Source organism: Lipophrys pholis, assembly GCF_963383615.2.
Source record: "Lipophrys pholis genome assembly, chromosome: 12".
Lineage (NCBI taxonomy): Eukaryota > Metazoa > Chordata > Actinopteri > Blenniiformes > Blenniidae > Lipophrys > Lipophrys pholis.
In genome coordinates this window covers 4,430,087-4,453,944 of record NC_137641.1, presented here as the reverse complement: position 1 = coordinate 4,453,944, position 23,858 = coordinate 4,430,087, and the positions used below count along the sequence as shown (strand labels likewise).

General features: G+C 40.3%; 1 gene segment (V, D, J or C); it reads left to right on the top strand.

Annotated features, from left to right (window-relative positions):
* The first annotated feature begins 3,812 nt into the window (after positions 1-3,812).
* Positions 3,813-23,858, top strand: part of LOC308117567 (immunoglobulin kappa variable 4-1-like) — a 93,676-nt gene continuing 73,630 nt past the window's right edge. Inside the window, exons 1-2 of the V gene segment in view lie at positions 3,813-3,915; positions 4,023-4,214.

Genomic DNA, 23,858 nt, shown 5'->3' with positions numbered 1-23,858 from the left:
GAACTTATAAAGATAACTATAACAAATACAAATAAGGATGACATTATTTATTTTAAAAGAAAAGTATAATTAAAAAAAAAGAAAACACAAAAGGGACGAGGGAAGCAGAGGGTCTCATTATTCTTTTTGGAATAATTCTTTAAATAACTCAATAATTTTATTACTTTTTTCTGTGTTTATGTTACTTAGTGTTTTAATGTGTTCTTTAAATTCAATATAAAACTGAACATAATCTGGGTTTACCTTTGCTAATCTGCATTTGCGAATGGGAAATTTTCCAACTAGAATTATTAAATTAATTATAAATTCTATGTCTATATTTTTGTAATTAAAATATGCAATTACACTTTTACAATCAATTTGAGCATGATTTTAGTTTTACATAGTGTATAATTCTCAGTCCATAAGGTATTTGAATAGGAACAGTAAAACAATTAATGATTAATGATTTGGGATTAATGAGTTTTTTTTCACTTTCTAAAAATTTGGATAAGTTTATATTTGTTAAATATATGTTGTGCAAAATATTGATATGTACTTGCTTAATTTTATTGACAATACAAAATCTGTATGGCAATAACCAAGCTCTCTGCCAATCAATGTCTGTTAAGATAAAATTCCAAAAAGATTTTCCTCTGGGACTTATTCTCCTTTTCTCATAAAAACAGTTTCTTTTATGTTTATTACTTCAGTTATGATTCAAAATGTCTAAACCTTTAATAAACAGCAGGTTTTATGACACAAATAGATATTGGTGACTCAGGACCCGCCAGCAGGCCTCGGGTGACGTCAGCGTATTCAAGCCCTCCGATTGGCTCGTCAGAGAGTTCACTCTCCAGCGCCAGCCGACTGCATCTGGAGGGAGCTGCATTAACAATATTATAGTTGTGTTTGTTTAATAGTGGTTTTGTACACCGACAATGGCTAAAGGAGAAGATAAAGAGATGTGGTAGCAGATTTATTGTCAAAACACTTTTCAAGTGGGACTTTTCCTAGAGGTCATTGGGGCTACAAGCACACAGAGGTCCGGTACAATTTACTTGTGCTCACTACAACTTCCATGGCAGGATTCAGGATTATGTGATTCGCCATTATATTATTTTCAAACCACGAAAAACGTTTGTCACCGTCCACGGCCCCCAGGAATTCTGGGAATAACAGCGGCTTTTTTTATGAAGCTGAAACAGAAGGAGACTTGAACTTTGATTCTTTTCATCCATAAAGGTTTTTATTCTGGTGGCACGAGTATCTATCTGTGATGCAAAGGCTTTTTATACTGCATCTCTGCATGATGACCTGGTTTTTGTAGCCATAAAAAGTGATTGAGGGGTGGATTGACTCAGACCAGCACTAGTGAAGGCCAAGGTCTGAAATGCAAGGCTGCCACTGTTACAATCTAATCCTACCATTTATAGGACATGCAAATACGTTTCAACTTCCAGCTTTTATTGAAAGATATAAATAAGGATGTGAGGATATAAACACTCTCATATAATATTTTTACATTCATCCATCTTCTAAACCGCTTTGCCATGATTATTTTATTGTTGTAAAAAAGTCATGAAAGACCAAAGATTGAGGTGAAAACTGTCTTTATTTTGTCAAAGCTTGAAGAAAATGATGATGAAAGAAGATGAATATTGATGAAGTCAGTTTGCTTTGATGATAGAAGAAAGTGAAAGAGGGTGAATGACAGAGGTGAGATCAGTGTGAGAGTAAAAGCAGTGTGAGAGTCCCAGTGAGTCCGGTCAGGACTGGGAACACTGGTCTCTCCTCAGTGTCTCTCTGAGGGGAGTCTGGGAGCCCCGGGTGGCCTCACAGGTCACAGAGCCCACCTTCCTCCACTGGTCTGCAGGGAGCCTCAGGGTGCTGCTCCAGCTGTAGTGGCCGTCCTTCTGCAGCACCCCGGGGCTCCTGCTCTCCTCCCAGCTGCTGCTGCTGCTGCTGCTGCTGCTGTCCTCCACCTTCCAGCTCAGACTCCAGTCTGAGGGGAAGCCCTCGTTGGCCAGGCACATGAGCGTGGCCTTCCCCTGCTGCAGCTCCTCTCTGGAGGGGGGCAGCACCGTCAGGGTGGGGCGGGTATCACCTAGGAGACACCAATCAAATTAGAGGACAGGGAGCACCCAGCTGTCAATCAACCAGCACACACCTGGACAGCTTTAGTGGGAGACAGCTGATTTGGTCCTGGAAGAAGTTGCTGTCAGAGGCTTTTTCTGCTCCAGCAGTCACTCACTCACACATTGTTTCACTTCCCTTTAAGAAGCCTCTCATGCACATCAGCACAGAGAGAATCATCCAACACTTTGACCTGAAATACCTCAAACTACACAGGAAGGAACACAAGCTGATGTCTCAACGTTTACTCTTCATTTGCATCAACGCTATCAGAAAGTTTACACTTTACAACTTATGACTGGAAACTTTAACATGAACTTCAAATCTAAATTAATATTTTCAATTATTTAGAGCAAAATGTGAAATAAACAGTGAAAATTATATCAAGAGGTTTTAATAATTTCACAACATTTATCATCAGTATTTCTATTTTACTGTAAAATAACAATATTAATGATGCATTTTAAAGTAAGAAGAGAAACAGAATTGGGAAACATTCTATAGAACCAAGAATAAATCCAGCTGTGATGAAGAGACACTCAATAAAACAAGAAGAATAAAACCTGCCCACATTCCAACACAAACACATTTCAAACAGTGGACATGTCAACTAAAACTCAGCCCAAAGACAGACCAGTGCACCAGAAATGTCCCTAAATACACAGGTCAGTGTAAAAACAGCTTCAACATGAGACTGGTAGAGTTAAAACAGTGTGTTCCACAGCCATCAGGCTCTAACTGAGCACATTTAAAGACTGACAATAGCTTTGGTTTTGTCATTTAATCCTAATGAGATTTTAATCCGGTGTAAATTTAAAACTAATAACTTTTCTCTGTGATCAAATTAAAGTGAAACAGAGCTGAGCTAAACTACATGAAATCAATGGAGATTAAAACTTGATCACTACAATAATTATTAAGAAAAAAAAACATCTTTCTAATCTCAAATCATTCAAAACAAGGTTTAATGTCTGAATTTGAATTATTTAGTTGAAAGTATTAAAGGAGAATAAACTTACTTCCAACATCCAGTCTGGTTCCTCCACCGAACGTGTACCACAGTGATACAAACTCATTGAGCCGCTGTACAAAAACCTCTGACTGTAGAGAGACGCCACTCTCTGATTCTGAAACCAACAAACTCACCAAAACAACTTTTACCACCTGATCCTAACGGAACACAAGAGAACAGTTCTTTCATCTGCAATGTCTACTTGAAATACATATATTTATAGAGATTGTTTTAAAGATCATTTTCTATTTTTTCTATTATGTCTATTGGAATTTATTCCTGAAGGGATTTAACAGCAAAAATAGAAATTTAAATTAGAAAACTAGAGACATATCTTTAAATATTCAGTGTATTTTTTTAATAGTTTCATAACACTACAGGATTAATTTATGGAACTCTAAAATTAATTTAATTTCTCAATAAATTACTTTTTGAGTGATGAAAATATCAAGATTCCAAAGACTCAGAAGTATTTTCTAAAGTACGATTTTAAAATTACTCATGAAAAACCTCCTAATATTGTCATAAAAGTTTGAATCCAGAGTGAAAGTGAGAGATGAAAGTGATCCAGGTCCCTGTTGGAGTCAGTCAGAACATTTCCATAGAGCCACTTTGCATCAGCAGCACCATGCTCCAGTGCTCTGGGAGAGTTTATAGTCCTGACAGTTGAAGACTGGATGACTGACAGCCGTCCTTCATGACAACAGAAGACAGAGAAATCCTCCTCATCAGAAACATGAGTGTGATCTGCGTCCTCATCTGGACTCTCCTCTGCTGCTGCTTCACAGGTAAAGTCCAGAGAATCAAACTCCTCTCCTCTGTCAACATCCGTCCCTCTGAAATGAAGCCCACAAAACCATGAGGCTGCTTGATGTTTCTGTCTGTGTTTCTTCAGAGTCCAGAGGCCAGGTCACAGTGACTCAGCCTGCAGCAGTCAGCTCTGCTCTGGGAGCCTCCGTCACCATCACATGTAGGACCAGTCAGAATGTTTATGTTTATAGTGCTTATCACTATTTAGCCTGGTACCAACAGAGAGATGGACAACCTCCTAAAAGGCTCATTTACTGGGCCAGCTCCAGAGATTCAGGTACTCCAGATCGTTTTACAGGCAGTGGATCAAACTCTGACTTCACTCTGACCATCAGTGGAGTTCAAGCTGAAGATGCTGCAGTTTATTACTGTCAGAGTGATCATGTTATCAACAGTCAGAGTGTGTTCACACAGTGAAAAACCATCGTACAAAAACCTCCCTCAGTCAGACTGAACAGAAACTGACTGCTGCACACTGATACACTTCACTGAACACACACACACACACACACACACACACACAGGTCTACTGAGCGCAGAGTTCAACACCACTTAATACCAAACTAAAGTTTGTGCAGAAGCTTTTAGCTCCAACATCTTTATGACAACCATATACTGTAGGATCCCATCTTGTGAAAAGGTTTAACACGGGGAATAGCCTCTGATTAAATCATTTAATAAACTAAACTGTGTCTCGGTGGGGAGTTGAACACGGGCCTACTGATTGCAAGGAAAGAATTCCTCCACTAGACGAGCAGCATATTGATTTACAAGTGAGATTCTTACACAGATTTTATTATGACCTTACACTCACTTTACCTCCAGTTTCTCCTCTAAAGTCAGAGTTTTACATTTATACACCAGTAAATAATCAACCTCATTCATTTGGATTCTTAACTGTTAGCTCTCGCGGCGCATAAGCTGGCGTCACAACTCACTCAGTTACCTTGAAAAAGTAATCCAATTACTGATTACTAGTTATTCCTTGAAAAAGTAACTTAGTTACCTTACTGATTACTTGTTTTTAAAAGTAACTAAGTTAGATTACAAGTAATCTTATAGTTACTTTCAGCAGCTGCCAACAACATGCCCCCCTCAATCTCAACATAAAAATGACAACTGGTTTTACCAGAAACTGAGTTCTGATCACTGCCTGGCCTCCTGCTGATACAGATTTAACCTTTGACCTTCATTCTTTGTTGTATTTATATCTGACTCATGGTTTTATTATCAGATTTTTACTATTACTGGTATTTATTAGTACATAGTTTAGTCTATTGTTGCACTATTTATCTGTTTTCAATAGAGCAATAGTATTTATTTGTTTGCACAACCTGCTCTATGCAACATTTTAATGACAGAGTAACGTGTTATTAATTAATGCATTACCGGCATGACTGTGGCTATGTCCCGCTGGTCTTCCCTCCCCCTCTCTCTAACTGGTAACTTGGTAAAGATGGTGATTCTCCCTAAATTTCTTTATTTGTTCCAACACATTCCAATTTTTATAAGAAAATCTTTTTTTTAACAGATCAGACAATAATATAATGTTTGTGATTGAACCAGACTCCTTGCATCAAAAAAATTATTCTACAACTTCCCAAAAAGCAAGACGGTCTTGCACGACGTAACATCATACAATACTATTGGTCATGCAATATTAATAAGCTCTGTCATTGGCTGGACAATGAAGCCGACACAGATCCTTCATGGGCTCAAATAGAACGGCGATCTTCAAGGTTCTCTCTCCAGTCCCTCCTCACTTCTCGTCTCCCTGTTAACATTCATAACATCTAACAGAACCCTGTTGTCAACAATTCCTTGAAAATCTGGCTGCAGTTCCGTAAATATTAAAGCTTGAATTACCCCTCAATTTAAGAACTGATTGTTAAAAACCATCTATTTCCGCCCTCCCTATCAAATCCTGCATTTTAAATCTGGCAAAACAAGGGCCTGGGGCCTCATTTATAAAACACTGCGTAGGATTCCTACTAAAAATGTTGGTGCGCTCTAAAGCTGAAAATGGCGTGCGCCCAAACAAATTCAGATTGGTGAAACCGTGCGTACTGCACTTTCCTGTTATAGATCACAGTCCACCTGGAAGGTCCCACAGTTGATGTCCCGCCCTCAACACGTCCACTTTTAACCATAAATGGTCGATGCAAAGTGTCTCGTCAATATCTTTGCATCTCAATCGGCCCGTTGATCGCCGGCATTTGACGCTAAATCCTGAGAGAAAAGAAGAAGAAAAGGAATTTTACAGAGAGAGAAATAGTCATGGAGGAGGTGGAGGTCAGGAAAATGATATTAGTTGGTGGTCACCAGTGTTGCCACAGTTACCTTGCAAAAGTAATACAATTACTGATTACTAGTCACTCGCCTAAAAAGTAATTTAGTTACTTCATTGATTACTTGTTTTTAAAAGTAACTAAATTGGATTACAAGTAACTTTTTAGTTACTTTCAACAGTTGCCGACACCGCCCCACGTCTCTAAATAAAAAGGACAACTGGTTTGGCCACAAAGTGAGTTCTGATCACTGCCTGGCCTCCTGCTGATCCAGATTTAACCTTTGACCTTCATTCTTTGTATTTATATCTGACTCATTTTGTAATGATCAGATTTTTACCATTACTGGTATTTATTTACCCAGTTGTAGTCTGTTGTTGACCTTTTAATTACCCCCCTTGAGGAGAAATTAAGTCTTTCATTGATTGATTGATTGATTGAAAAAGAAAAAAATGTCAAAAGAGTTCAACATCTCTGCAGTTGTGTTCTTGTGGCAATGATATGGTTTAGTGTTGACATTTCTTAGTTTCCGTTGTTTCGTGTCACCTGAATGCACCGTTAGAGCGAGTTGGTCTGTGATTGGCTGAGAGTGGAGAAGGGGGCGGGTCAGGTCGGACTGCATGTGCTGCGTATGTCTGTGGCCGTTTCCCAATTCTTAGAGCGCCAGTGTGTACTCGCTTACGTCATCAGTAACTACTTGCAGCGTCCTCGGAAGTGCGGAAATGCAAATTTACGAGGACGCATCGGCGTTAATGGAGAATTGGAACACGAGTACTTCATGACGCTGTGGCTGTCATGGCTGGATGATGGACCCTGAAGCTGAGGAGGAGGAGGAGGAGGAGGAGGAGGAGGAGGAGGAGGAGGAGGAGGAACCTGTTTCCTCTCTGGTTCAGCAGGAAGGTGATTTGTACCTGATATTTTATATGATGATCTATATTTTAGAACATTATTGTAAAATAGTACCTTTTCTGTCACATACATGCGGTGTATGTTACAGTGTATTGTACCGTGTATAGTACTGTGTTTAGTACCGTGTACAGTACTGTATAAAGTACAGTGTATAGTTCCGTGTATAGTACAGTGTTACTATTACTTCTACCTCCTATACAGCCTTTATTTTACTCTTCATCTCCTTGGAGTTCAGTAACAACAAAAGCAGCTGATCAGAAATGTCCTACTAATACAAACAATTATTTTACTGTTTTAATGAAGATCCTTGATGTTTATTAAATAATTAACCAGCTTTTCTTACCTGCTGCTTGTTGTCATCCTTCTGGTCATGTCATTAATATGTACTGTATTACATTTGTCTAATATACATCCTACAGTTAATCACTCCAATCATTAGTTGTAACAACTTCTCTTTAGAATAAATACATAAATGGTTTATACTGTGTGAGAGTAAATACATAAATACACACATGGCTTACACTATTGAGCAAAGAAATATATCAAGCAGAAGATAAAGGAACATTTATTTAATAAACTTCAGCAGAACCTACAACAGTAAAAACACAAGTTAGAAACATTATGTACACAGAAAAATGACATTGTTTTTAAAAATTCTAAAGTTCTTTCTTTTATTTCCCAGGAACCCCTGCAGTGATACACAGGTGAATAATGTTCCTATCCTGGAACCTTTCTCTCCTGGAGGTGTCGTGACTCCAGCTTCAGGGTTTCCAGGAGCATCGTTATGTTGATACTGATGTTCCTGCTGGTCATCAGGCATTCTACTGTACTGCTGGTTGATGGTGTCACCTTCTAATTCTTCCTCCTGCTGGTCATCAGGCATTCTACTGTACTGCTGATTGATGGTGTCACCTTCTAATTCTTCCTCCTGCTGGTCATCAGGCATTCTGCTGTACTGCTGATTGATGGTGTCACCTTCTAATTCTTCCTCCTGCTGGTCATCAGGCATTCTACTGTACTGCTGGTTGATGGTGTCACCTTCTAATTCTTCCTCCTGCTGGTCATCAGGTATTCTGCTGTACTGCTGATTGATGGTGTCACCTTCTAATTCTTCCTCCTGCTGGTCATCAGGCATTCTACTGTACTGCTGGTTGATGGTGTCACCTTCTAATTCTTCCTCCTGCTGGGGCCGTTGATGGAGCCACGTTCTAATTCCTCCTCCTGCAGAGCCACAACACATCTGTGACCTAAACAACAAACTTTTCCCCTCTATCATAGTGGAGTCATTTGTCATACCAAAGGAGGTTTATTGAAAGTTGAATTGTGTTCATTTTGTCGTTCTAAACCTCATATATTATAGACTCTTTTTTAATGACACCGGTCACCTGATAAAGACCGACATGTCATCACAACCAGATGAAGCTCTGAGGAAGACTACAGATGCAGCTGAAACATGCCAGCAAGGTAGAATCTTTCCTGCATCTACCTGTTGTTAAAAAAGACTCTGTAATATATGAGGTTTATTGACGTGTACATTGGCAACTGGGGATCTGTGCAGGATGCTCTTGTCCTGCACAGATCCTCCATGTACCAGCAAGTATTAGTACCAGCTGGGTGATGGAGGAAGTGCTATATCTACTAGTTACTTTCTGCTGGGTGATGGAGGAAGTACTATATCTACCAGGTACTTTCTGCTGGCTGATGGAGGAAGTACTATATCTACCAGGTACTTTCTGCTGGGTGATGGAGGAAGTGCTATATCTACCAGGTACTTTCTGCTGGCTGATGGAGGAAGTACTATATCTACCAGGTACTTTCTGCTGGGTGATGGAGGAAGTACTGTATCTACCAGGTACTTTCTGCTGGCTGATGGAGGAAGTACTGTACCCATGCCTGCAGCACACAGTTGTTATTATATCACTGTACTGGCAACCTGCTTTATCTCAATATTCACAGTCATGAACACGAAGGAAAAAATAAATTCTGATTCATGATTACATCAAAATATATCAAATGTTTTCCATGTGAATTTTAACTGACAGGCAGGTTGAAACCCAACAGACACCAGGTCAAACCTGCTGGTGCTCCATCTTTCTGAGAGCCTGGAGAGACGTCCTCTTGTTGCTGCCTGTCTGTGTGGCATCGGGTGACATCATGGAGGTGGTGGAGGAAGTTCCAGGGATGATGATGGAGACGACCAAGTGACACTGAGGACGCCCAGAGGGACCTGGCAGGAAGTGATGTGCGAGCGAGACTGTCCAGCTGTCTGCTGCTGAAGAACGACCTGCAGGCCTCAGAGAGGAGAACTACATCTAGACAGGAAGCTCTCCTCATGTAGTCATGTTCTCTAGTCATGTGTAAATATATGTAGATAGATGGATAAAGACAGAGAGATCAACAGACTGTAAATGATTGTTTATGACTGTAAAATATAGAACTGAACATTTCTCTGTTTCATTTGATAAACAATGTAATGTTGCTTTAAAGAAGAAATTGTCTGGGGTGAATTTCAACAATTATGAGGTCTATGAGGAGGACATAAAACAAAAAGAATGACACACTACCAATTCAGTAAGTTATTAACACATGTATGAATAAAGTATATACATGTAATAATTCAAGCATCAAAAACAATCCTCACTCCCATCCTCATCTGGAGGAGTTCCTCTTCTCCACTGGACCAGGCTTCAGGTTCCTCAGTAGTCCTGGGTTCAAATAGTGCATGGTGTTAGTTTGAATCCACAGCATCCTTCAGTAACCAGTAGATTCTCCAGTAGAACCAGTAGAACCTCCAGTAGAACCAGTGGAACCAGTAGAACCTCCAGTATGATGGGTAGAAATCTTTAGTGCAATTGAGACAAAACACTATGGCCAGTAGAACCTTCACCTCTCAGTCAAGTTAAAAAGTTTTAAACATGATCTTTCCCCTCAGCAGCAAATATAAATGTAGATGAACACTGTTAGATTTACACTAAAACAATTATATCTCATGTTTAACCACAGTAGAGAACCACAGCCAGCCTCGTCTCAGTCTGGATCCACAATCTCCGAAAACCTCAGAACAAATGTTTAAGTAAGCGTGATCTTGAAATATCAACCTCATAACAACATTTTATAACAACTATAGTCTGGCCTAAAACACTCTTAAAACTACACTCTGTTAAACAATGACGCTAATATTTCAGATCTTTTACGCACCGTTGTGTGTTTCCCTCCTCTGCGATCTCCTCCGTCATCTCTTGCCAAATGCATTATGGGTAAATTGGCTTCCCAAGACTGAACAGGTCTGTTTCGATGCATCCTCGATAAAGTTTGCGGAGCGAGGATACATCCGGGTATTCCATGTGTACTCGTTGAGAAACGGCCTAAGAATTGGAACAGTACTTGGTCTCCCACTGATGACGTTTAACAGGTACACGAGAGCACAAGTATGGAGGAGTATGGGTACTAGAAAACGGCCTGTGTGTTTGGAGGAGAGAGAACGAGCAGCCGGTTCTGTTTAATGATAAAGCGGCTTTACAGACAAGTTACTCGTCCTGCTGGACGCTACAATATTAATGCACAGTGACTTGGAGAAGTAACTTTAATCTGATTACTGGTTTGGAAATAACAACGCGTTAGATTACTTGTCTAACCAGCATCACTGGTGGTCATGGTAGTAGAGTCACTAATAAAAGTAAAAACAAGCGATTGGCAGCGCGTCGTCACTGCTGTAAACAGTGTGGCAGCCACAGAGAGATCAGTGACTGCAGAGGTGGAGAAGAAGAGTCTGATCTGAAGGTGGAGGCCAGAGGAGAGTGACCTCATGGGGGCAGCACCTGAGCACACTGCTGGACACCATAACAGCCCTCATGGTTGTGACGGCCAGCGTGTCTTTCTGGTGGAGACCACAGCGGACCGATAAAGTTCACTTTTATCTGTTGATTAAATGTATGAATGAAATACTTGAACAGGGACTTGTAAAAAGGCTCAGTGGACTTTGTGTTGTATCCTCAGTCACTGGAGAGTTGGAGGCGGAGGGTGACGTGGAGGTCGTCTGTCTCCAGCAGCAGAGCGTCCAGAGCGCATGGCGGTGCAGCGCATCCACAGTGCAGCTTCATGCACGACTGTCACCGTGCTATTTATATGCGTTCTTAGCAATGGGACCGGTTGTTAAACACCTTGTCACAATTGATAATCAGTCAGTTCTATCCACCGCTCTGGATCATTTCAAGATGAAAGTTTGTCATATGAACCTCGTGCTGCTGATTCAGTAGTAATGGCTCATTAAAGGAACATCTATAACACTGAAGCTCGGCTGTTTATGATCACCTGGATCTATAAGTCTGACATTTGAAGACATTAAATGTATGAGATGAATCTGGCTTCAATTCTCCACCTCACAATCGGCGCCGCCAGTTTCCACCGTCTCAAAAATGTGTGTGCGCAAGGTTCAAAGTTGCCGTACCGGTACGCACATTCTCCTGCAGAGCTTATTTCTTTAAATCACAAACTTTGCGTGGGAAGTGGCGTACGCATCTTTCAGGACCTGTTTTGTCCGTCAGCAACCTTTATAAATGAGGCCCCTGATCTTTATAAAGAAACGATTTACTGATTTTATGGAGCTTTCAATCAGGCTTGAACTACCTCACTCTCACTTCTTAATTTTTCTATTAACCAGGCACTTTGTCCAAACCACCTTCCTCCACTGCTCTACCCACCACCCGAGTCTCAGATTGACTCACTGCTCTCTCTTGACCCTTCACAGAAACGCTCCATCTAGGTGATCTACAACTCCATTGACTCCCTCAACTCCAACCAGATGACCAAACTGAAACAGACTTGGGAGGAGGAAATAAGAACGTCAATATCAGACAGCCGATGGGACCAAATTCATGTGCGAGTTCACTCATCCTCAATATGTGCTCGGCACGGCTTCTTTCAATGCAAGGTTCTCCTTAGAGTGCACTACAGAACTGCTGGACCGGCACAAATGTACCCAGGCACCAGTGGCAGTTGTAATAGATGTAAACAGTCACCTGTCAACCAAACACACATGCTCTGGTCCTGTTCAAATCTCACTGGCTTCTGGCTGCAGATTGTTGATCCCCTTGCTACAGTGCTTGAGATGGAGCTTTTCCCTGAACCTTGCACTGCACTGTTTGGGTCGCCCCCAATTACAACAGCTAATCTACCTGTGATTTTTCATTTAACTATTTGTGTTCCTTATGTAGTTGTGTCTCGAATGACGTTTTAATTAAAGGGTGGGAAGGGACAACGGACAGTCATGGACTTTAGTTCAGCTGTAGAAGCAGATTGAGCTCAATTGATTCAATATTGATACTGTGATTATTTTTCTTGTCCCCATCATGCATTACGTTGAATGACCCTCTTACTTTTCAACCCATCTGTTTATGCACATTTTTCTTTTGTTGTAAAAGGAAACGTGAAAATGCTAAAAAAAAAAAAAAAAAGATTTAAAAACAATAAATAAAAGACAGCAGGTCCAAGCAGCAATCTCCTGAGCTGGACCAAGACACCATCCGGCCGGGGAAATGAAGCAGGAGCAGAAAAAAAGAAAAACACAAACCAGAAGAAGACAAATGTTCTTCTCTCCTGCTGGTTCCTGTCAGGACTCTTGCTGTGGCATTATGAATCAGTGGAAGACTTTCAGCAGTTATTCAGACACCCTGATATTAGGGAGTTACAATAGTTACTCTGGAGGGAACAAATGTGTGGATTAGTTTCTCAGCTTCATTCTGAGTCAACATGTTCCTGATATTAGAAATATTAAGCAGGTGACAAAAGGCAGTCCTGCAGATTTGTTTAATGTGGAGCTGAAGGATCAGTCCTGGTCCAAAGTAACTCCAGGTTCCTCACAGTGGTACTGGAGGTCAAAGTAATACCATCCAGTGTTACTATATGTTCAGATCATTTCTCTCTCAGATGATTTGGGACAACTATAATAACTTGTGTTTAATCTGAGTTCAGAAGCAGAAAATGATCATTCATCCAGACTCTTGTGTCTCTAAGAGAAGCTTCTAGTTTGACAAGTTGATCAGTATCATCTGGTTTCATAGAGAAATCGATTGGTGGATCATCTGCATAGTAATGGAAGTTAATGGAGAGTTTTCTGATCATCCCTGCTCCCTCCTGCTCATCCTCTACATCCTCCTTCTTGGCAATATCATCAGTAAACATCATCTTCATTTCCACTGCTACGCCGACAACATCCAGATCTACATTTCAACCAAATCTGTCACCCCAACAACCTGCTCCACCCTCACCAACTGCCTCAGTGAAATAAAAACATGGATAAAACATGAAACATGAACTAAACTACGACAAATTGTACATGATAATCATGAGACCAAAATCCCTCACAAAACACATGGACAACTTCACCCTGACCACTGGAAACTCCACCCTGTCTCCGTCACCTCACACCTGTAATCTGAGAGTTATTCTCCACATCAAGCTCACCTTTGAACAACACATCAACCAGATCACTCGGACCGCCTTCTTTCACCTCAAAAACACGGCCCACCTTCACAACTCACTCTCCTCCTCTGCTGCTGAAACCCTCATCCACTCATTCATCACATCCTGAATCCACGACTGCAACAACTTTCTCCTCGGCTCATCTTCAAAAGTCCTCAATAAACTTTGGTGTATCTAGAACTCTGCTGCTCGTCTGCTCACCCACTGCAACTCCTGTGAACACATCACCCCCGTCCTCCTGAACCTCCACTGGCTCCCTGTCCTCCAAAACATATCACTAACATCTCTGTCTGTCTGTCTGTCTGTCTGTCTGTCTGTCTGTCTGTCTGTCTGTCTGTCTGTCTGTCTGTCTGTCTGTCTGTCTCTCTCTCTCTCTCTCTCTCTCTCTCTCTCTCTCTCTCTCTCTCTCTCTCTCTCTCTCATCATTTTCTCACCTTCTATCCACATATGTTTTTCTTTCTCTCAGTAAAAGTACCTGGATATGACTGTGTTGAATTTGGTGAAATATACACTCTAAGAAATGTTGGGTTATGTTTCAACCCAACAGCTGAGTTAAGACTGTTGGGTAGTTTAATTGGGTTGTTTTCATTAAGTTGGGTAATCTAAGAACCCAACTTGCTGGGTTATTGTCATTGGTAGTTGGGTTATTAGCTGTTGGGTTGTAATTTCCATTATACTGTGTTGGGTTATTTCGGACTACCCAACATGTTGGGTTGACGATCGCGCATGCGCGACCAACAGTAACGTTCCTCCCAGGTTACACCCACTCATTCGACCACCAGTTGCGAGCAGTGCCCGGATGCTGGATCGGAAAAATCTCGCTACACCAAGACATACTGAGACTCAGCTCTTTACAAATCAAGGTTTGTTACGTGTGCACTATTGTTTCACCACATTGTTTAATTTATATGAATAATATGTATATAAAGCTTATTGTAGTAACCGTGTATGTTGGTCATACGAATGGTTCAACGTAATATGAGCGTGTGTAGCAGTGATTGTGAGCTACATAGATACATGGAAGCCTTTGCGGCCAGGGCTTTAGGGAATATGAGGTTTAGATGTGAGTTAATGACGCCCCAATGAGCAACGTTACCATCTATTGGTAAGTCAGCAAGCTGTTAGCTAATGTTATTAGCATGCACAAACTCCATTTCATTAAACGTAGCAAGTTAGCATGTTAGCCTGGGCGCTACGTAGCAGTTTCAAAGTAACTCGAGTATATTTGTTTTAAAGTTAGGAGGACAACGTGAGGTTTTTCATCAATTTGGCTTCCATATATAACAACGTAGCTAGCCAGTCCGCGCTGTATTAGCCAGCTTGAGTTTGCCGAGGCGGAACCGGTAACTTTCTAATTTGCTCAAGTCTAAAAGTAGTTTAAAACCGTAGAGAAGTTAATTGTTACGACAGTGAAAATACCTCTGATTTAACGTTACTGAATGAGTTATTTATGATACGTTTGTTTAATTTTAATTCTTTGTGTTGGTTTTGCAGTTTGCTTCTCCCACCTCATGGAGGATTTTGTGAGATCCAAATTCATTGAGTGGCAGCTTCCCGGGATCATTGACATCTTTAGTGGTAAGTCAATTGAAGTTGTTTCAATGTCACATTATTTTATTGGTACTAACTTGGTAGCCACTACTATTATAAATAAATTGACATACTATTGTAATATAATGACATATTATTTAAATGACCTTGTTTCTCAATTTGTCTCCATCTTTTAGATTGCGCAGGACTTTGCTATCCTTCATGGTGAGGCTGCCCCGAAGCTGTTTGAGAAGTGGGTTCAAGTGGGAAAGTATTCATACTCCTTGAACTTATACGCCCCTTGTCATGTAGCAACCACAAACTTAAATACTTTTTATTGGGGTTTTCAGTGATCGACAAACACAAGGTAACACACATTTGAGAAGTGAAACAAAAATGATATGATACTCAGTCCTCTGATACAGAGGGGGCTAAAATACTTTGTTGAATCACCTTTCACTGCAGTTACTGCTAAACATATTCAGGGGTGTGTCTCTACCAGCTTTGCACATCTACACACTGCATTTTTTGTCCATTCTTCTTAGCAAAACAAAACATCTGTGAACTGCCACCACCATGTTTCACACGGTGGATGATGTGTCCAGGTTCATGGTGGCAGCATCGTGTTGCGGGGGGCTTTTCTTCAGCAGGGACAGGGAAGCGGCTCAGAGTTGATGGGAGGATGGATGGAGCTAAATATGAAGCCTGAATCCTACTGAGGATCTTTGGCAAGATTTGAAAACTGCTGTTCACAGATGCTCTCCAATCTGACAACTGGAGCTGTTGTGCAAAGAAGAATGGACAAAAAATGCAGTGTGTAGATGTGCAAAGCTGGTAGAGACACACCTCAGATTACTTTTAGCTGTAACTGCAGTGAAATGTGGTTCAAAGTATTTAGCCCCCTCTGTATTAGAGGACTGAGTATGATGTATCATTTTTGTTCCACTACTCAAATGTGTGTTACCTTGTGTTTGTCGATCACTGAAAACCCCAATGAAAAATATTTGTCTTTGTGAACAGACAAAAATGCAGTGTGTAGATTTGCAAAGCTGGAGGCACACCCCAGAAGACTTTAGATGTAACTAAAGGAAGGGGGTTCAACAAAGTTTGGTAGGAATGGGTTGAAAGAGCTTGAGTTGTGAGCTAATGATACTTGCTTTGCCCAAGTAGCGATACTTACCTTATCTATTTTATTTCTCATCATAGGTCGGAACCAACATGGTGGAATACCTCGAGCAGGCAAAAACGACGAGATGATGCCCCCATGTCCTCCTGCTGGAGAGCGGGACGCACTACTCGCAGGCATTTTCTGTGATCTCGGGGAGGACAATTGAGGCCGAAACAGCCCTTGCAGCAGTGGATATTTGTTTTAAAAGTTTTTATGTTTTTGACTTGCACTACCCAAAAGAGTGCACGCCAACATGGCAATTCCTCCAAAGCGTGGTGTTTGAACTGGAGGGAACCGTTTCACCAGCAGTTGGCTTCCTCAGGAGCCAGCTTCTATCACTGGCCTCCAGTTAGGCCAGGACACCGTTTCGTCTGTAGATATCGTCCTACAATTGTTTGTAGATATTGTTGTTCTGAAAAGATTGTCATTGTTCCCTGTTTTTTTTAAAATTACAATTACAGGAATTTTGTTCATTAAAATATTTTTGTGTTCTGTAAATTGTGATAAATAATTGTTCAGAATTTTTTTTTGCAAAATTGTTCATATGTTTAGTATCTAAAAGTTTGTGTAAATCACTGTTCCCTGTTTTTTAATAAAGTTTGTTAATTTAAATATTTTGTATTTGGTGAATTTTGAATTGTAATAAATATTTATTCTTAATTTTTTGTGTCAGAGTATATTTAATCAATAAATAGACAACAATATTATATAATTACAATAGAATATTAATAACTAGAAATGAGCCTATGGTTGGGTTATATAAACAACCCAACTGATTGAGTAGAAAGAACCCAACCGTATAGTCAAATTGAGCCTATGGTTGGGTTATATAAACAACCCAACTGATTGAGTAGAAAGAACCCAACCGTGTAGTCAAATTGAGCCTATGGTTGGGTTATATAAACAACCCAACTGTTGGTTTAAAGAGGCCAACCCAACTTGTTGGGTCAAAATAACCCAGCATGTGTTCTGTCCAATAGTTAACCAGTGTTGGGTTAAAAAATAACCCAGGTTGGGTTATTTTTAACCCAACATTTTTAAGAGTGTATCTCCTCTGAGGGCGAATATCGTATCGGCTCCAAAACACTATTAAACGACAGAGGAGACTCTCCTGCTCAATAATTCAGTTCAACTTTGTCATTCGTCGAGCAGTTTCATGTTTATTAGCTGTCAAAGTTCCGAACACCGATTCCCGCCTCCTCCCTCCTCCTCCTCCCTCCTCCTCATCCCTCCTCCTCCTCATCCCTCCTCCTCCCTCCTCCACCTCCCTCCTCCTCCTCCTCCTCCCTCCTCCTCCTCATCCCTCCTCCTCCCTCCTCCTCCTCATCCCTCCTCCTCCCTCCTCCACCTCCTCCTTCCTCCTCCTCCTCCTCATCCCTCCTCCTCCCTCCTCCACCTCCTCCTCCTCCCTCCTCATCCCTCCTCCTCCCTCCTCCTCCTCCTCCTCCCTCCTCCTCCCTCCTCCTCCTCCTCCTCCTCCTCCCTCCTCCTCATCCCTCCTCCTCCTCCTCCCTCCTCCACCTCCCTCCTCCTCCTCCTCCCTCCTCCACCTCCCTCCTCCTCCTCCTCCCTCCTCCTCCTCCCTCCTCCTCCTCCTCTCATTCAAATACATGGGAAAACCAAAATGTCTCTTCAAAAACAGCCTTGACAGATCACTCTGAACAAGTGGCCACTGTGGCTAAACTATGACTGTGATAAACAAAACGAGCAGATCAGAAGCACGACAAGAACCTGCCGAGCAAGACGTTGTAACGCATGTGGGGAAAATATCATAAAAAAATACCTTTTTGACGAGAGAGAACAATGCTGTCATTTTTTTGGTTCCAGCGATTTCAAGAGACATTTATAAATGAGTCAGATGGAGCAAAATCATGTCTCTGCATCAAACTGCGCCTCCTAGTGTCTAAAGTTTACGTCTGTCTGCTTCCAAACCCACACAGACTGAAAGACAACACATTTTCCTCTCAAGAAATGATAATTTTATGAAAATATTTGCCCGAAAACTGTGGATTCTGAGTTTTTTTTCCAAAATATGTGGATAAAATCCGTCCTCTCACCCACTGTGATGACATCACTAACTGCAGGTGGTCAGAACGCTGTTGCTTCATTCACACCAGGATTACACAATACCAGGAAAGTCCTTGTTTATGAGCTAACCTGCTATCATGTGCTACATAAACAAGCTACCATGCTAATCTGTGGTTTGTGGATGAGCTAACATGTTATTGTGTCCTACAATAAGTCTGTTTGTTTCTCTTGTTTGTTATTTTTGCACATGTTCATAAATAAACAAATAAATAAATCATAAAAGACAAAACTCTTTGTATCAAAGTCATTACCCTTTGTGACATGTTTGTTTGTGTGAGACATCCTTTGATCTTTCGATTCCTTATGAGTTCACCTGAGAAATCAAAGATTGACTGAGAGATCCTGAATGCTCACTGACACTATTTACGAGGCTTTACCACTGCACCGCCTGTCCAGATCCTTTGGTACGTTTATTATTTAATGATTTACATCAATACTGTGAGCTGAATGAAAAAAGTACAACATTTATTGAACTTCCACGACTCAGAATTGCTAATGCATCATATAATCCTAAAGAAGACTAAAGATTATCAGTGTTTAACTACTGGTATTTATTTACCCGGTGACGTAGTTGTAGTCTGTTGTTGAACTATTTATCTATTCATCTATTTATTTATTTGCGCTGCTTTTTCTATGCAACCTTTTACGTAATTACCCCCCAGGGACAAATAATCTTTATTTGATTGATTGATTAAATTAAGTTGTAACATCTCTGCAGATGTGTTGTTGATGCAATGTTAAGGTTTAGTGGTGATGTTTGTTGGTTCCGATTCTTAACGCGATTCGTGACATGTTACCATCAACACTGGTACTGAACACACATGATGTAAGTTTTGGTCTGATTAAAATCAATTGTGACTTTATTACAGATCGCTGTGATCAGAAATCAGAGTAAAAAGTAACTGATTACTACGGTGGCCTGGAAGTGCAAAACGCTGCAAACTACAGAAAACACTTCCCAATCCAAAAAACACTTCCTAATTGAGAAAACCATAGACTGGGGAGGGACACGTCAACAGCACCGCCATCTTGAACCGGTGGTGGTGGCGGCAGGGGTGAATGAACATCGACGATGGAAAGAGGTTTCCTAAATCTCTAAGTAGAATTATAAGTTGAATTTTAAACTGATTTCCAAACTGTTTGATTTTTTAAAAACGTCATACATGTAGCTACTTTGTTTAGTGTGTGTTAATGTGCAGTACACACTTTGTTTGTGTGTTAATGTGCAGTACACACTTTGTTTGTGTGTTAATGTGCAGTACACACTTTGTTTAGTGTGTTAATGTGCAGTACACACTTTGTTTAGTGAGTGTTAATGTGCAGTACACACTTTGTTTAGTGTGTGTTAATGTGCAGTACACACTTTGTTTGTGTGTTAATGTGCAGTACACACTTTGTTTAGTGTGTTAATGTGCAGTACACACTTTGTTTAGTGAGTGTTAATGTGCAGTACACACTTTGTTTGTGTTAATGTGCAGTACACACTTTGTTTAGTGTGTGTTAATGTGCAGTATACACTTTGTTTAGTGTGTGTTAATGTGCAGTACACACTTTGTTTAGTGTGTTAATGTGCAGTATACACTTTGTTTAGTGTGTTAATGTGCAGTACACACTTTGTTTAGTGAGTGTTAATGTGCAGTACACACTTTGTTTAGTGTGTGTTATTGTGCAGTACACACTTTGTTTGTGTGCATTGATGTGCAGTATACACTTTGTTTAGTGTGTTTAGTGTGCAGTACACACTTTGTTTAGTGTGTGTTAGTGTGCAGTACACACTTTGTTCACTGTGTATTAATGTGCAGTACACACTTTGTTTACTGTGTGTTAATGTGCAGTATGCACTTTGTTTAGTGTGTTGATGTGCAGTATACACTTTGTTTAGTGTGTGTTAATGTGCAGTACACACTTTGTTTACTGTGTGTTAATGTGCAGTATGCACTTTGTTTAGTGTGTTGATGTGCAGTACACACTTTGTTTACTGTGTTAATGTGTTGTACTGGGCTGTTATTCATGTGAAATTGATTGACAATGTTGTATAATTCCTCTGAAATGGGTTCAGTCAATAAATTGTGAATTTCTTCAGATAGACAGACGTCTTAAAGTATCGTGGATGAAATTTCCAGAGATATACTGAGTAGAATCGCTGTATTGTGATAATACTGTTATCGTGGGCAAATAGGTTACCGGCTATACTCAGCCGTAGTAATGGTTATAATAATAATATCAATAATGATCGAAGAATCCAGTATCTATAATACAATAATAAAATCTATAATAATAATAAACAATAATAATACTGTAGTAGTACAATTATACAATAATAATTGTCAAATGCAATGTATAGCCATGCACATCTGAACGTTTTCTGGGTTTCTTTTGTTCTCTCTCTCTCTCTCTCTCTCTCTCTCTATATATATATATAATATAATAATAATAATATATAATATATATATATATATATATATATCTCGGTCTATGGCCCCGCTCCGCCTGCTTCTAGCTTATGCAGCTCGACAAGAGCTTGAAGTCCGTGATTGTTGTGGTTGTTAGGTGACGTTTAGGACCACGGTGGGGGGAGGAGGGGGGCGATTACGTCATCTTTTTTTCCACGGATGATCGTCTTTGCTGAGCGTACTCCGCCGCATGTTTACTTTTTAGATGTCTTATCAAATTAGTTGTGTTAAACGAAGTAGTGGGGCTCCACCTCTCGGGACTGTGGCGAAGCAAATAGTCCAACTGGCCGCTGGACTGGTTTGGTTGTCAACCTTAAAATACCTCCAGACTGCTGACATTTTATCCACTCAATGGTTTTAGACTGCTAACCTCAGTTTACGGCAGGTTGCAAACGGGGCTCGCTTTACGGCAGCTGACGGGAAAATGTTTTTGTTTTTTTAAATTAGATCGGCGGGGCGATCGGCTGGATTTGCCGATTCCCGATCATTTACAAATCACCAATATCGGCCCCGATCCGATATCTAGCGATCTGATCGGGACATCCCTACTTTAAACCAAAGTGTCTATGCTGTCCTCACAACACGTGACAGTGTGTTGCTAGACAGCCAGCGAACCATCAAAGAAAACACTGTGCACAAGGCTTGCTTTTCTTGTTTTAGTGATTTCTAGTGTGTGTGTGTGTGTAAATATGTGAAAGTGTGTGAAAGTGTGGTTACTGTAAACATACAGAAAAAAGAACAATTACTGTCTATACATGCATGGAAAACACACTGAATTCGATATACACATGTAACACAACAGTCACTACAACAACCGATGCATTTTGAACTATACATGACCCACAGATACTTACAAAGACGAAAATTTCCCTAGGCTCAAGTGTTAAGAGCGACACAGCGTGTTCCTGTGAAGTTTCAGCCACGTTTCTGTAGTACTGCTAGCTTACCTTCACCGAGAGACAAAACAGCAAAGATCGTAGAGCGAGAGGAACACTCACTCTGCTACAACAAAAAACGATCCTCTACGGAGAAGATGAAGATGTGTCACTACATTAACTATTTAACTATAGCACACTTTTTAACAACCTTAGAAACTTCAGGACCATATAATGTCTTTAACCTAAAGACATGACAGTGTCCCTCTCATTTTCTTTCTAGTTAATTTGGCACTTTTCTTGACAAAAGGCCAAACAAGTTGATCGTCACACTGATGGATTAATATCTCATCTATTGATCAACTGATTGATGGAAAACAATCTTTAGATTCTTGTAAGTGCTGAGCTCTCAGCAGATTCTTTGACCTTTGGTAGTAAGTTCATTTTAAACTGTTGAATCTCTGTTGATTCTTTGACTTGGATGTGCAGCAGCACCGACTCCAAAGCACATTTTGTAGACGTCCTTGTAAAGCTTCACTTCCTCTCTTCCTGTTGTCCTTCTGTCACACATCAGCCCTGACACTGCCTCACTTCTTCAACCTCTCTGTGGACTGTCCATCCCTCTGGACGCTTGACCTCAGAGCCTCACCACCTCTGCTCTGAGCTTCTTCTCCTGTCTCTTCTCTCACATGTTCTGTCTTTTCTCTGCTGTGCAGACCTCCACCTCTCCTTTCCTCAGACCATTATGAAAAAAGGAAACGTCCTGGATACCATCAATGAAGTCACCATCATCCATGTCTTCACCTTCCTCATCCCCTGTGTCAGACCGGCTGCTGGACTTCTGGACTGACCCCTCCTGACTCACCCTCTTAGAAGCATGAAGTGTCTGTGGGGAGTCATTCTTTACTCCCACAAATCTTCCTGCTGCTTCAGCCACAAACTTAATAACATCTGACCTTGATTTCTGCTGAACCGTATGGCTGTTAACGCCAGCGTTTCCACTCATTTAGTTTTAGATGTGATACAATTATTCTCAATTCTTTGATTTTCCATGTACGGACGATGATTCTGGACACATTAAAGATGCATTAACGTTTTGTAAATGACGTCTTTAAAGTCAAAATCCTGATTTTATTTATTTTACTTTAATATAATATTTTCAGAATAAAGTCAAACTTCAGACTTTTTAAGTCTCCAAGGAGAAACTCACCACTTTGATAACTTTTCATCTGGTGAATACAACTATGTACATGAGTCAATGTTTTATCAGCATTATCAAATGTCATTGTCATTGTTAATGCTCTCATTGCTGCACTGTTTAGCACTCTCGCTTGACAGAAGGTTGTGGGTTCAAATCCAGCTGGAGGTGTTTGTGGAATTTCCTTGTGTTTCCTCAGGGTTCTCTGGTTTCCTCCCACATTCCTAAAAACTGCATGTAATGTTAATGCTAAATGAAGTGTCTGTGTGTGTCCTGTGGAAGACTGATGACCTGTCCTTTTTCTTTTGAAACGTATTTTCATGGACGTCCATAAGACGTCCAGACAAGACGTGAAAACAACGTCCAAGAAAGACGTCTAAAAAACGTTCATTCTGGCTCGTCTGAGGACGTCTTCTGGATGTCAAATATTGACGTCTATATGATGTCCAGAAAAGACATCCAGACAACGTCCAAGAAAGACGTCTAAAAAACTTTCATTCTGGCCCCTCTGCAACTGCAACGTGAAATAAGTGTCGGTCACGCTGCTGCTTCAACCAATCAGGTTTTGATATTGATGCTCTTTTTGTTTTTTAATTGATTCATTTTATTTTATTTTATTTCATTTTTTACTTTATTGCCCAAATGGGGGAACATCCAAACAGAGCAAACAAACATCAAACAACAAAAACAAACAATTTTAACAGACGATGCTCACAAATAATACATTAGTATAATCTTAAGCTCCATGGTATGAACTTATAAAGATAACTATAACAAATACAAATAAGGATGACATTATTTATTTTAAAAGAAAAGTATAATTAAAAAAAAAGAAAACACAAAAGGGACGAGGGAAGCAGAGGGTCTCATTATTCTTTTTGGAATAATTCTTTAAATAACTCAATAATTTTATTACTTTTTTCTGTGTTTAT